This window comes from Pteropus alecto, unplaced genomic scaffold (assembly GCF_000325575.1).
Source record: "Pteropus alecto unplaced genomic scaffold, ASM32557v1 scaffold87, whole genome shotgun sequence".
In the NCBI taxonomy this organism is placed as follows: domain Eukaryota; kingdom Metazoa; phylum Chordata; class Mammalia; order Chiroptera; family Pteropodidae; genus Pteropus; species Pteropus alecto.
Genome location: NW_006443225.1, coordinates 18,381,167 through 18,395,098, shown reverse-complemented (window position 1 = coordinate 18,395,098; position 13,932 = coordinate 18,381,167).

Below are 13,932 nucleotides of genomic sequence, written 5' to 3'. Positions count from 1 at the left end.
TTCATTCGAACATTATGTTCTTACTCCCCACTCTTGTTCTGTGTAGTGTCCACATTTTTTTCAAGTCAGTTGGTTAGAAATAGCCATAAGCCATCAAAAAAAAAAAAACACTAAAAAAATCTTTCCAGAATGTATTTTTCTATCGGACTACTATTTATCGATCATTTTAATTCTTAATACAACGAATTGAAGAATCCTACATGAATATTTTTCTCCGGCTTAGAGATATGATTTCAACAGCAGTTCTAAAGAGAGAAATATTACAGGATAGCTACTTATTTTGAAAAAGCTTATCTTGAATTTTCGAATGGCTTAGTCATTATCAGACCCCACGTGATCAGAGGCTGGAAGAGAGAGAAGGAAGAGGAGTGAACGCCTGCGCTGCGAATCACGTTTATGTCCATGCGGACGTCTTAGCTTGTATATTTTTTAAAAATAAAAACTAAGATTTATATCCTACAGTGGAGAAGATCCTATACTGAAACAAGTTTGGAGAATCATGCGTTTTAACGAAGCAGTGACTCTTCTTAGCATTCGTGACGAGGCCTAGTTAGACCGCCGTGTCTAATTAAGAGATTTGTGATACAAAAACAATCCGGGAGAATTTTACATAGACGTTGCTCTCGCATTTCCAGGATCTGGGGCTGTCTTTAAATTTGCGTGGCATTTCACTGTGGACTGGAGGAATGTGCACCAAATCCTAAGGATGACAACCTGAACTGTGGTCCCGCTGTCGACTAATAGGATACTGTCTACTTCCTTCTCTGAGTTCCAAAGTCCGGCTTCCAAACCCTTGCTCATCGCCCCCATTGTAATTCCAACCTGTTTGATGGTGCATTCTGTACCTTCCCAAACCTTTCTTCTATTCCTCTGGAAATGCAGATCTACCCTTAGAAAGTATCTGGGGAAGCCTCAGGCCCTCGTGGGGAAACGAGAGTTCCTTCTGCTTCCCGGTGCCATGTCTACGTGTTGTGCCTCCCTCTGCTTCTGAAGGGACAGATTCTTTGCAGCACATGTCATCAGATTGTATCACCTGCTCCGTTTCTTTACTGCCACCACCTGTCGACCCTCAGGTCACTCTCCCTTTATTGCCTGAAGAGTTTAAAAACTGATTTACTCTTTTCCCCCACGATGTTTTTAAATTTATTGGGATGATGTTAGTTAATAAAAGTATATAGGTTTCAAATGTACAATTCGATAATATATCACCTGTACATTTCATTGTGTGTTCACCACCCAAAGTCACATCTCCATGTATTCGACCTTCTCCGCTGTTCTTACATCGATTTTTGTGACTTCTGTGTGGGTGACTCATCCCAAAGCTTGGCCTCTCACATTCTTGACTTCCACCTGTGGCCAGCTTTAACCACGCCCCCTCGGTCACATGCCTTCACGGGGACGGCCTCGGCTTTCCACTCTCAGGACCTCAGACGCGTTCTTTGAACCGTTCTACTCTCTGACTGTACCGCCCTGCGCATTCATACTTCATTTTCAAAAACAGCTCCATGCCAAAAATTCCTTTTTTTTTCTTTCCGAGATGTCTGTTGCCTCTATAACCTTCTTACTGTTTATAATGTATCTAGCGTCTTCTTTTTCCTCCTTACCTGCCATGGTCCAAAGCTGTCTTCACCAAGTGTCTGATGTTTACTTGCTCTTTGTTTCCTCCATTGTGAAAACCTGTGAAAAAGTACCCCAAATATGTTTCCAGCCAATGATTACTACCGACTTGTGCTGCGGCACTTAAACATGAAGACATTTTTATGTCTGTGCTGACCATTGTAATTGAAATTCCTGATCTCAAAATCCTACGAGGCACAACACGTTTATGGAGTGTTCTCTGACTCTGCAGTAAATATTTTGAACTTCCTCGCTCTAAAGCCCCTTCCCCTCCTCCAGGCTTCCCATTAACCCCCAGCGTGATAGGTAACTACGTTAGAAACAGTACAGTTAAACATCATTAGATGACACCACTGAGAAAATGTCTCATCTTTCCAGCAGCAACTCTCCCAACCAGCCCGCGTCTGAACCCGTTTAAGCGGAAGAAAAACTAAACTTCCTTCTATTTCAATGCCGCGTTAGCCACTTCGGTATTTCTGCAATTGCCACTAACCTTCCCGATTCTTAATTCGTTCTTCTTTATTGACTTATTCACATGCGCATAAAAACATGATTCAATACCTCACATCTTGAAGATGAGGATGAGAGCAGTGCTCTGACTTCCAGCTGCGGCTCGACGTCTCTGATTCTGAGGTAGGAAGACACTGACCCATTGCTGATGGCTGCCGTCTCCACTAACTCATCCTTTTCTCTTCCATCTGAGTGGGCTCTCATTCTTTTGTCAAAGCCGTGGCTGACCTTCTTGGTGCTGAAAATCATAGCCGATTTGCTTTCTCAGTAATAGGCAGCACAGTGGAACACTCTGCCTTCACGAAACACTGTTTCTCCTTTTGTAAAAAAATTCAATTGATTAAGATATAATCCATGTGACGTACAATTCACCCACTTAAAGTGCAGAGGTCGAGAGTTATGCAAACATCACTACAGTCAATTTTAGAAGTTTCATAATCCCAGAAAGAAAGCCGGTACCCAATCACTTCCCACTGTCCCTCACCCTTCCCCGCCCGGCCTCAACCTGCCACTGGTTAGACAATCATTTATTAATGTAATTTCTGTCTCTGTGGGTTTGCTCATCCTGGATATTTCCTACAAATGGAATCATACTGTTAGTGGTCTTTCGTGAGTGGCTTCTTTCGCTTAAAACTGTTTTCAAGGTTCATTTATGTTATAAGATTTCATTATTTCATTCCTTTTTGTTGATGAATAATATTTCATTATAGGGATGTGACACATTTATTAATCCATTCAACAGCCGGTGGACATTTGGGTTGTTGCCAGCTTTGGGCTGTTAGAAGCAATACCGCTATGAACATTCACGTGCACGTTTCGTATGCGTTCCTTCCCCTTGGGTAAATGAGTGAGATTGCTTAGTCACGTGATAACTCTGTGCTTAACGTTTTGAGAATCTGCCAAACCTCTCCAAGGTTGCTGCACCATTTTACAGTTCTCACAAGCAGTTTCTGAGGGTTTCGATTTCTCCACATTCTCAACACTCGTTATTTTCACTCGTTTTGCTTGGAGCCATCTTAGTGGGTGTAAAGTTGTATCGCATTGTGGTTCTGATCTGCATTTTCCTGATGGCTGATCTATTGTTTTTTTGCGGCAGAAAATTCCTCCCGGTTCTCCTGCCTTGCCCGCTACGCTTCCTCAGCCTCACTGCTGAACGATCCTTTTCCCGCCCAAACTCTAAACGTTGGAATGTCATGGTTCTTCTTCTATGTTCTCCTGAGGCAATTTCCTCTAGTCCCATGTGCTTAAATCCTATTTGCATGGTGACTACTTTCCCAGTTTTATTTTTAACATTTGTCTTTTTCTACCTACCTGACTACTTCTCATTCAATTTATCTTAGCACTATTATTTTCAACATATAATTCTTTATATTGACTCCCCCAATTCCAATTATTTTACCCTTCCTGATATTTTCCATTTCGTTAACTTATGTTATCTCCCAGTCAGCCATCCAAGGTCCAGATCGAGAAGCCATCCATAATTCCTCTCTGTTTCTAACCACCCATGACCAATCTGTCAGCTTCACATGCCAAATACCATCCAGATATACTTCTTTGCTACCAGCCTCGAGCCCTCCACTCACACTAAGGCAGTAGGTACCTAACTTACTTCCTTATTTTTACTCTGGCCACACCAACTATTTATTCTTCAAACAGAAGAGACTAGAGCTTTCTAAAACTTAAATTAGACCCTATCCCATCTTAGGAGAAAGTAACCTTGGGTTGCACTAAGTGTTTAATTGGTTCTTGAAAGTGACCTTAATTGATTCAGGAGCCTAAAGGTGCTAAAATCCCAAATCTATTTTGGTAACGTTAGAGAAAGTGGACACATTATCGATAATACTGGATTGTGTATACTTGGGGACAGATCGGGGAGGATGCGATTATTTTTTAATCTGTGTCATCATACACTTCTATTCCATGGGACAAAGTACAAATATCACTTCTTAAAAGAAGATACGCACTATGTTCCCTTGTGGTATTAATAAATTATTAGATCGAAAGCTAAAGTTAGAAGTTATAGAACTGGATAAAGAGAAGAATCAAATAAATGACTCAGTTTGTCAAATCGGATAAGTCGCTAGCCACCTGGGCTGTAGTTGACTCACCTGGGGACCTGGCAGCTGGATCAAGTGCTTGTTGGAGCCAGCTCTAAAATTATTTTAAAGTTGTCTTCGGTGATGTGTAATTACTCTGAAAACCAAGTTATATAAGACCTTTACTGGAAGTATGTGACTTCTACTGCCAGGAAATCTTTGGCACTTTAAATGCAACTATTTTTTGGTACTTAGGAAAGCTGCCAGAGAGTGAATAAACATTAAATACAGAAACTTTCTGTTTATTATCAGAGTAAATACAATAAAAGCAGAAGTGACTTTTATCATTCATGCCAGATAATTAACCAACTAATTAACTAACTTTGTCGTATAGAAAGCGATCATCTTATAGACAAATGGTCTATTCAGTTTCTGTGCAGTTTCGATTAGTGGTTCAAGGTAAATGTTCTCAGATCTGAGCTAATTAAATGAGGCTTTAAGTACGAGGAACTGAGCTGACCCTGGATCCTCGGTTCCTATCATAACTCACTGGCTTTCAGCATCAGTTTGTCAAGGGTAATGGAACTTCAGTGGAGGGCAGAAAACAGAAGAGCATTATGCTAATAGAGCGACAGAAAAATAGGAAAAGCGAATTGAAGAAAATCTGTTGACACGAGGACAATAGTTCTGAACCATTTACCTGTTAAAGAAAAAGAATATGTACTGGTAATTTTGAATATAGTATCTAAACAAATTGGTAATTGTAAAGCACACGTCTAAAGACTTCTGGTGGCAGTCGAAGCTAAGCTGGTGTTGTCAGCCACTTGCATTCGTACAGGCCAGTGTGTGTGTGGGTCTTGGCGCGTTCGTGTCTGTAGACATCAATGAAGAAGGCGATGGATTTCTGGATGGGATGCGGGCGCACCTTGTTTTACTGCACTTGGCTTTATTGCTCTTCACAGACGTGTTTCCCACCCGCCCCCCCCCCCAAACTGAAGGCAAGACCAGCAAAAAGATTGAGGCTGGCTCTATTGGAGTACTTGCTTTATTGTGGTGGTCTGGAAGCCCACTGCAGTATCTCCGAGGTGTGTCTGCACAGAATGATGTAAAGACTGACAGGCAAAGTGAGGAAAACAGGTGTTTAAGCCTTTCGATGACCACGTGCTTTCCACCCGCCGCCGTAGTTTAGAGCTGCAAATCATTAGCCTTACTGAGTTTTGCAGGTTTCTGGAAGGCGATGGAGTAAGTGTTGGCTGTATGACAATTTCATACCGAAAGATATAACTTTTCTTTCCTCCCTTATTTTTTTTTATAACTTTGTTGAGAAATAATTCAAATACGATATACAACCCATGTTTAAAGTATACAGTTCTCTAAGATTGTACATAGGCATGAGCCTTCGAAACTGTTATCATAATCATCATAAATGGTGGACATTTCTGTTACCTTCAAAAGTGTCCTCGTCTACCTTCGTAGTCCATTCCTCCTGCATCCCCATCCTCAGGCAACTACTAGTCTGCTTTCTGCCCCTGTAGACTAGTTTTCCCTTCTGGAATTTTACGTAGATGGCGTCATACACTATTTAGCCTTCTTTTTGCCTGGCTTCTTCCAGTTATTAAAATGATCTTGAGAATTATCCGTGGCGTCGTGTGTATCGGTAGTTTCGTGTTTCCTTTTTAATTGCTGAGTAGTGTGACGTCATTAAGGACTGTATAACCATTTATTTCTCCATGCACCTGTTAATGGATGCTTAGTTTGTTTCTAGTTTGGGGTTATTTTAAATAAAGCTGCCGCAAACATTTATATACAAGTCTTTGTTGACATAGATACTTTTACTTCTCTTAGGTCAAGACCTAGGAGTGGGATGATAGAGTCATTCGAAGTAGCTATACCGTTATTTCACATCCCCAGTAGTGATTTCAGAGTGACCATTGTCCCGCTGCCTTGTTAACTGCTCAGTATTGTTAGATTTTTTTCATTATTGTCATTATTATTATAACAATTCTCATAATTACATAGTGCTATCCCACTGTGGTTTTAATTTGCATATCCCTGATGACTTATGTTGAGCATCTCTTCATATGCTTATTAGTCATTTATATGTATTCTTTTGTGAAATGTTTTTTTAAATCTTTCCTCATTTTTTAATTGGGTTGTCTTTTTATTTGAATTGTAAGAGTTCTTTATATTTCTGGATAAAAGTCCTTTGTCTGATTTGTGCTTTGCAGATACTTTCTTCCAGTTTGTGGTGCTTTTCTTAGAGCAAAAGTATTTTAATTTGGTGAGGACCAGTTATTCAGTTTATTTTCATGTTGTGTTTCTTTGTTTTCTAGGTAAGAACAATTTGCCTATCCTCAGATTGCAAATATTTACTTCTTTCCTCTGGCTTCATAGTTCTCTATTTTACTTTTAGATATGTGATCTACTGTGACTTAATATTTGTATACATGTGAGGTAAAGACTTATGTTCATTTTCTTCTTATACAGATATAGAGTACCGTACATTGCAAAGATTTTCCTTTTTCCATTGAATTGTCTTAGCACCTTTGTTGAAAATCAACTGGGCATATGTGTGTGGGTCACTTCTAGACTATCCGTTCCATTGATTTATAGACCTATCAAACTCTCTCGATTACTACAGCTTTATAACAAATCCAATGTTGTTCTCATTTTAAAAATTGCTTTGGTCATTCTAGTTCGTTTGCATTTCCATATGGTTTTTTGAATCCACTTTTCAAATTGGTACCAAAATTGAATTGCATTTAATCTTGTAGGTCAGTTTGGAGACGATTATAATCTTAACGACTTTGAGTTTCTGGTCCATGAACACGGTATCTCCACCCGTTTAGTTGAATCTTCTTGAGTTTCGATCAACAACGTGTATAGCTTCAGTGTAAAGGTCTTGAATGTCTTTGTTACGTTTATTCATAGGTATTTTAAGTTTTCGATGCTGTGATAAATGCATATTTTGAAATTCCATTTTTCAGTCTTTGCTGCTATTATGTGAGAATCCCATTGCATTTATACATTAGCATTATATCCTACAACCTTGCTAAACTAATTAATTAGTTCTGATAGTAGTTTCATAGATTCCATGGGCGTTCTAATTAAACGATCATATCATCTGCAAATAGAACAGTGACTTTTACTGATATCTCTGCCTCTTATTTTCTTTCAGTGCTTGGTTGTCATGGCTTCTACCTTTCTACCTCACTGCAACTCACTAAAGTGTTGAAGCAAAGTGTTGAAAGTGGACATCTTTGATTTATTAATGATCGCAGGGAGAAAAAAATGAGTATTTCACTATTATGGATGATTAGGCGATTTGAGATAACGAATTCAATGTTTTAATAAATATAGGGGTATTCTGATTTGCCAATTCTTCTTGCATGACATTTCAAGGTGCTTGTCGACTTCACGTACATGGCTATGACAGACCAATTTTAAACTAAAACTGAATAACAAAAACACACAACCAGAGTACCTGGTGTAAGTCTGGCTCTGTCGCTCATCAGCTGCGTAAACTTGAACAAGCCTCTGAACTCATTTGTGTCTCAGTTTCCTCATCTGTCAAATGCAGAAAGCAACAATCCTGCCTCATAGGTTTGTTTGAGGTTTACGTGCGTGCACGCAGGCACGTGCTTAGGCTGATATATACATTTGTTAGTATACAATTACGGCTGTAAAAGTGGTAACTTTTATTGCTATCGTGATGGTTATCAGTATTATTAAGATAATTATTAGACCGAATTGTAAAAGCAACACTCTGTGACACCTGTGACACTTTCTATTTCTCTGTTGCATCGTCTGTTATCTACATAATCTGGAGGCCGAGTAGTTGGAAGAACACCATTTCATCACTAACACACAAACAGGACACGCACGCACACACGATCCATGGAAAAGTCGATTGCTTTGATTTGTCCTACATAATTGGATTTTGTTCGACTCACCTGGAGCACATTTCTCAAAACTTCCTTTTCCAGGAACAGCTAACGCCAGCAAGCAATGGCACGACTAGGGGTTCTAAGCGCTGTCGCTTTCCTGTCTCCTTTAAATCTGTACCCTCCTCTGCCATCTAATGAAAACTCACGGCGATCGCAAAGATAAAGTTCAGTGACTGAAACGATGTTTTGAATTGTAGCTATTTTAACGAGCTCTGCTTTTTAATTAAGCATCACGCCTCAGAGAATTTAGTTTCTGATATTTGCTTCCAATTTTCTAGTTAAAGATTCCAGCTCCAGATTTCTTTTTTCTTTTTTTCCAAAAAATGATTTGGGATGTTTATTGTCCATTGTCTTTGTCTTCATCTTACTTTTTTTTTTTGGTCTCATTTCTTTTGCGTCTTCCTCGACGGGTACCATATTGTTCATTTTAATGGGGGATGAGAAGCAGTTCGACTTAGTAGTTGCACACACACTGTGTTCGATAGGCTGCAGTTGACATTATGAGAAATTCCCTTAAGTCTACGTTAGGGCCACTGACTTCAGATAGCTCACAATATAAAGTAGATTTTACATCAAGTGAGAGTTGTGGGTGGTATTTAAAAGTTGAGAGCAGGGGGAGAGATGGCCTACACCGTGGGGTTCGAGAAGATCAGTTACATACTCCTTCCTACTGATTTGGGGACCAGTTTGGAAAGAAACAGAGCATATGGACAAATGGAGACCAAAACATCAGCTCTGCAGCTGATAAGTCAACCCAGAGGGTGTCACTTTAGGACGGAAGGCAACTGAAGTGGTGAGCGGTCCACGGCTTGTGTACACCCCTGGTCCCAGGCCATGCCACCCTTGGAAAGTCCCAGAGCGGTGCTGGCGCAGCCTGCCCGGGCAGAAAATGGGGCGAAGCTCCTGGCTAGGGCTTTACGGTAGATGGATGCCAGGACGGCGGGGAACGGGGAGGGGGAGGGGGAAGGGGACATGATGGAGGAAAGAAGGGAGCGAGGAAGGATGGTGGGCGCGTGGCCAGCCTGTCGAGCTCTGCACGAAGCACCGACTGGTTCCTGCGCGCAGGTCACCTTCCTGGCAGACGTCGTGAGCTACTGGGGCTTGGGCAGGCGGACTTGGGTCCGAGGGCAGGGAGTTTATTCGATGGCTCCGTCTTCACTCTCGTTCTCTTCTGGGCGGTTTCCACCCAGGATGCTGCCCCTGGTGAGTTGCGTTTGGTTCTCTGGGCACCTTCAGAAGCTTCCTCAGCTCTGCCCCGAGGGTCCTCTCCAGGATGTCCAGCCCCCCTTGTTCTGGCCGGGTGGGCTCGTAGGGGGTCCAGCAAGGCCTCAAGGGTATCCATGGGTTTGTGGAAACTGTAGCTTCAACCAGTTTTAGCACAGGCTAACCGATATATGGAAGCAGATTCACTGATAGAAATAAGAGTTAAGTTGCGACGGCATATTTCTACGTATCGATTCGCTGACGGTGACATTGGTTTTGCTGGACGTTATTAATTTTCTTTTACTTGAATTACCCGGAGCAGCTGACACAGTTTTGTCACTTCTTCCTGAGACGCTTTCGTGTGTCGTTTTCCGCCTGCCTCCCTGGGAACCCTCCACCGTCTCCTCCGCCCCTTCCTTCTCTTGTGCTCAGACTTTTAAATCGGAGGGTCCGGGGCTCAGCCCTTGCTCGTGGTCTCTGACCTACGCTCACTTCCTTGGAGACCTCATTCGGTCTTCGGACTTTATTGGCCATCTTTTTGCTAACAACTTCCAAATTTATGTTTCTCACTCAGACCTCTTTCTTGAAATCCAGACTTTTATCTCCAGCTGCCAATTCAACAGCACTTTGGGATGTCTAATCCACATCTGGAATCAAGCTTGTGCAAATCCTTACGATGGTCTCCCTCCTGCACCACTTACCCTCCTCCCCCGTGGGGGAGGGGAGCCCTGCTTCTTCTGATCATCTTTTGATCATATTTGACAGCAACACGTCCTTTCAATCGCTTAGGCAAAATTCTTGGGGGGTCACCCATAAGTTCTCTTTTCTCTCCTAACCCACGTTTAATTGAATCAGAAGTCCTATTGTCTCTACTTTCTAAATGCGAATTAATTACAAGAACACACAGAATTAGTCTATAGGTCAGAAATCTGAATGGTGGTCACCTCTTGGGAGGTGTCGGCATAGACTGGGAGGTGCAGAGGGAAATTTTGGGGGGCTATGGTAACATTCTATACCTCCATCTGAGTGGTGTTCAGACAAGTACATATGTGGGCTAAAATTCGTGGAGCTTAAGATTTTTGCATTTTTCTTCATATGTTTTGAACCTCATTCATGTTTTAAAGGAATTTAATTTTGCCGTCAAGTGCCACTGTCTAAAAATCTTACAGTAACCTGAGGCTTTCCTTGACATACTCTGCTGCTGATGTTCTCCAAGCTGTACCTTCAGAGAACTCAGAGGCATACTATTCAAGTGCATTTGGAATTATCTGCTTTTGCTTATTTTACAGCAACAGCAGCAAAAAACTATTTTTTCTTCGAAGCAAGAAAAACTTACCCTGGACACGAGTCCCTTAGCCCATGCAATAAAAGGATCAATGGAAATAAGCAGTAGACAGTCACTAAATTTTCTCCTGCCACCACATGGAATTCCCCAAATCTTGCACTTGAAGTCTGCGAGAATGGACTCTCTCTCACTGCCGTTGCTGTCACCTGTACTTAGTGGAGCGTGCTTGGCAAAGCTTTGTCCTCCATGGAAAACTGACCACATGAAGTGACAGTCTCTCTGCAGAGGAAGATCGTCAAGAAAACCTTTCTTCACAGGAGAACTCCTGCCCCACCAAAGGCCAGACTCTTGCTTTGGGTTCCGCTCAGGTACGCCACGACCCCACAAAGATTGCTTCTCTTGACCTATAATTTCTAATGCCATCTGGTGCAAATGCATCTGTCAAACAGAAAGAGCTTTAGCACATGGTGCTTTAACGCTTGCTTATCTGACCTCACTGGGCCCCAATATGATGACGGCTTAGGATGGAGGTGGGGTGACCCTTCTCTCTGGTGTCCCCTGTTGAAATAACTCTGTACAACAGGAAAAACAAACACCCAAGTGGAAGAGTACCGCGTTACTAATGTGTTGGTCGGTACGTGACAGCACTCTACCTGACACCGTGATTTTTCTCATTATTAGGAATTGTTGATACTATTTCTATTATTGAGTACTTGCTACCTGCCGTGCAGGCTGGGGTAGTCCTGACATAGATAACTGCCACATTCTGAGCTGGGTTTTATCATTATCCTTACTTTGCGAAAGAGAAAAATGAAGCTTAGAGCAGTTAAGGGACATACTCCAACATCATGTGGCAAGGAAGGACCACAGCACTTGCTTTCAGTGACAGCCGCGGGCTTCAACCCCAATCCCTCCAGCAGGTCCTAGCTATCTGGGGTCTGACAATTTTAAAATCGTTTTAACGTTGGTTTCCTGATATGTATAATCTTCTACCCAGGTACCCACAAGACTTAAAATGAGACCATAAAGGACAAGTGCCGAGCACTGCACTGAAGGTGACACTTAGTAGGTGTTCAAGTAATGAGAGTTCCTTGTTGGTTTCCTTCCTGTCTGGTTTTGAATATCGGTATATGTTCATTCTTAAGAACTTTTAGCCCATCTCTAGTTCTTCTTGAACTCGTTACAAGACATATGTCAACTGACAACCATATGGATGTGTGGGTTTGTCACTGGCTGTATAAACAAACTCACAGTTCATTGTGGATGATAAACTCCTCCTCCCGAAATGGAATCAAACGCGATAAATTTGATAGCAGATGTATCTACAGAGCATTTAGTTCTTTCACTAGCCTGGGATGTAAATCCATTTGAGCTGTTATTCCAAAGAAAATAGCTTTTCATTATCTTTTCAGATAGCTTAAATTTAAATTTCCTTTCAGCGACAATTTTGTCTTCTTTTCCGTTTGAAGACCATTTTCCTTGGTAGCGAAAGTGAAAGTAAAACAGGCGTCGATAGGTCACGATTCGCTGTTATTTTTGGAGTCAGAAAGATCTGATTCCAATAACTCATTTCCTGGTCACCTAACCTCTGCGAATTGCCGACCTTCTTCAGTTCCCTCTGTATAAAATGGGACCGATAATTTTTTTTTTTTTATAGCATAGTTCACTCTCAATGTTTTTTTTGTTTTTTTTTTGTTTTTTAACTAGATTGTGTTTCTCCGGTGAGTATTGGATGTGTAAGAGATAATCCTCCAGTATTGCTTCCTGCTCCTGTTTGCAACTATTCAAACAGCATTTTATCCCTTACTTGTATGTTTTCTGGCTCCAACACAGCTAAAATAGCCTTTTTAGTTTTCTTTATAGGTTTGCTTTTTTTTTTTTTTTTTTTAATGCCTGAGCGTTAGCCTTCTTGACCCATTCTTTAGGGTCTGTAATACACTTTTATTTTGATTTCATCTTTGGTTATGTGACCATTGCAACACGATCTTAAAATAAAGATCGTAAAACAACTCTCCGGGTAGGCGTCCTGGCCTTTTTATGTAGCCCCTCCCATATTCCCTTTGTAATTTCATTTGAGAACTTCCTATTCTTTTGAAATAGCAAGTGCTTTTTTGATTCATTGGCTATCCCTTACAGCGCCCATTCTTCTTAACTTTTAAATGAGATGCCCAGAACTAAAGAATAAGGCATGTGTCTGAATTTGCCTAATATTTTCATTCTTGGCTATTTAGAAACTAACATGACCCATTATCTTCGCCCAAGATTTCTATCACTTCCACTCTATCCTTCTTCAGTTCTTTCTTATAATTTAGAATCAAATTCAAAGCAGTAAATCCCCTTTTTGTTTCCTCTGCTCTTTAGTGAATAATAACTAGATCTCCAAGAGACGTTCACGTAGCTAAAGTCCCACAACGCTAGTAGGTCTTAAAACTGAAACACTTTCACGAGAGCTTCTAGAAAGGATTGTATGAATCTTCACCTGGCAGGCCTTTCACCAAATTAATTCTATCGGGAAATGGGCTTTCTAGGACATCGGAAGGCTGGAGGCAGAGATACCGTTCATTGAAAACTGGGCAGTGAGGAATTCTGCTTTCTCTCTGGATTAGGGTATGAGATTGCGAAGGATGAGTCTGGCTCAGGAGCCAGGGGAAAGTTTTCTTCTAAGGTCATAAAGTATGTTTTTAAAATTCTTCCTGAATGGAGATGAAAGCTTTGAACATAAAAAGGCTGAGGCACAATTCCACTAAAGCTTTTCAGGTCTAGGAGGTCTGCCTGTGCAGACACCAATATCTCAGTAGCATTGTGACATTAAGAAAACTCTAGGTGACAAGTGTCGGTAAGTTGGTATATACGGTATCTGTCCCTATAATGTGTGGATCCTTCACTTCTGATAAGACATATTGAAGAATGTTATTATTAAATAAAATAGAAACTATCTTCCATTGCTGTCGTGAGAGTGTGTGAGTATGTGTGTGTACATACACACATGTGCATGTGAGTCTTTTACTACCAGTAAGTAGCTCACTCTAAATGATGTCACTGATGACACAAGTGAAATTGGCAAGAAGATCCTGTCATCTTCCATCCTCGTGGTTTATTATCGAAAGACGTTTAGGAAGCCGAAGGAAGAAATAGTGATCTTTGGATGCTAGAGTGTAGAGAACAGTCAATCATTAGGTTGAAATCATTAGGTTGGGAGTTGTGAATTTTCTCATTCACTGATCTTTATCTCTAACCAGTCAGGTCCATGAGTAAAACACTGCGTTGAAAGCAAGATGGCCCAAAACACAGCTTCTGTATTCAGAAGGGAGTCAAAAATCAAAGTGAAGAGCGG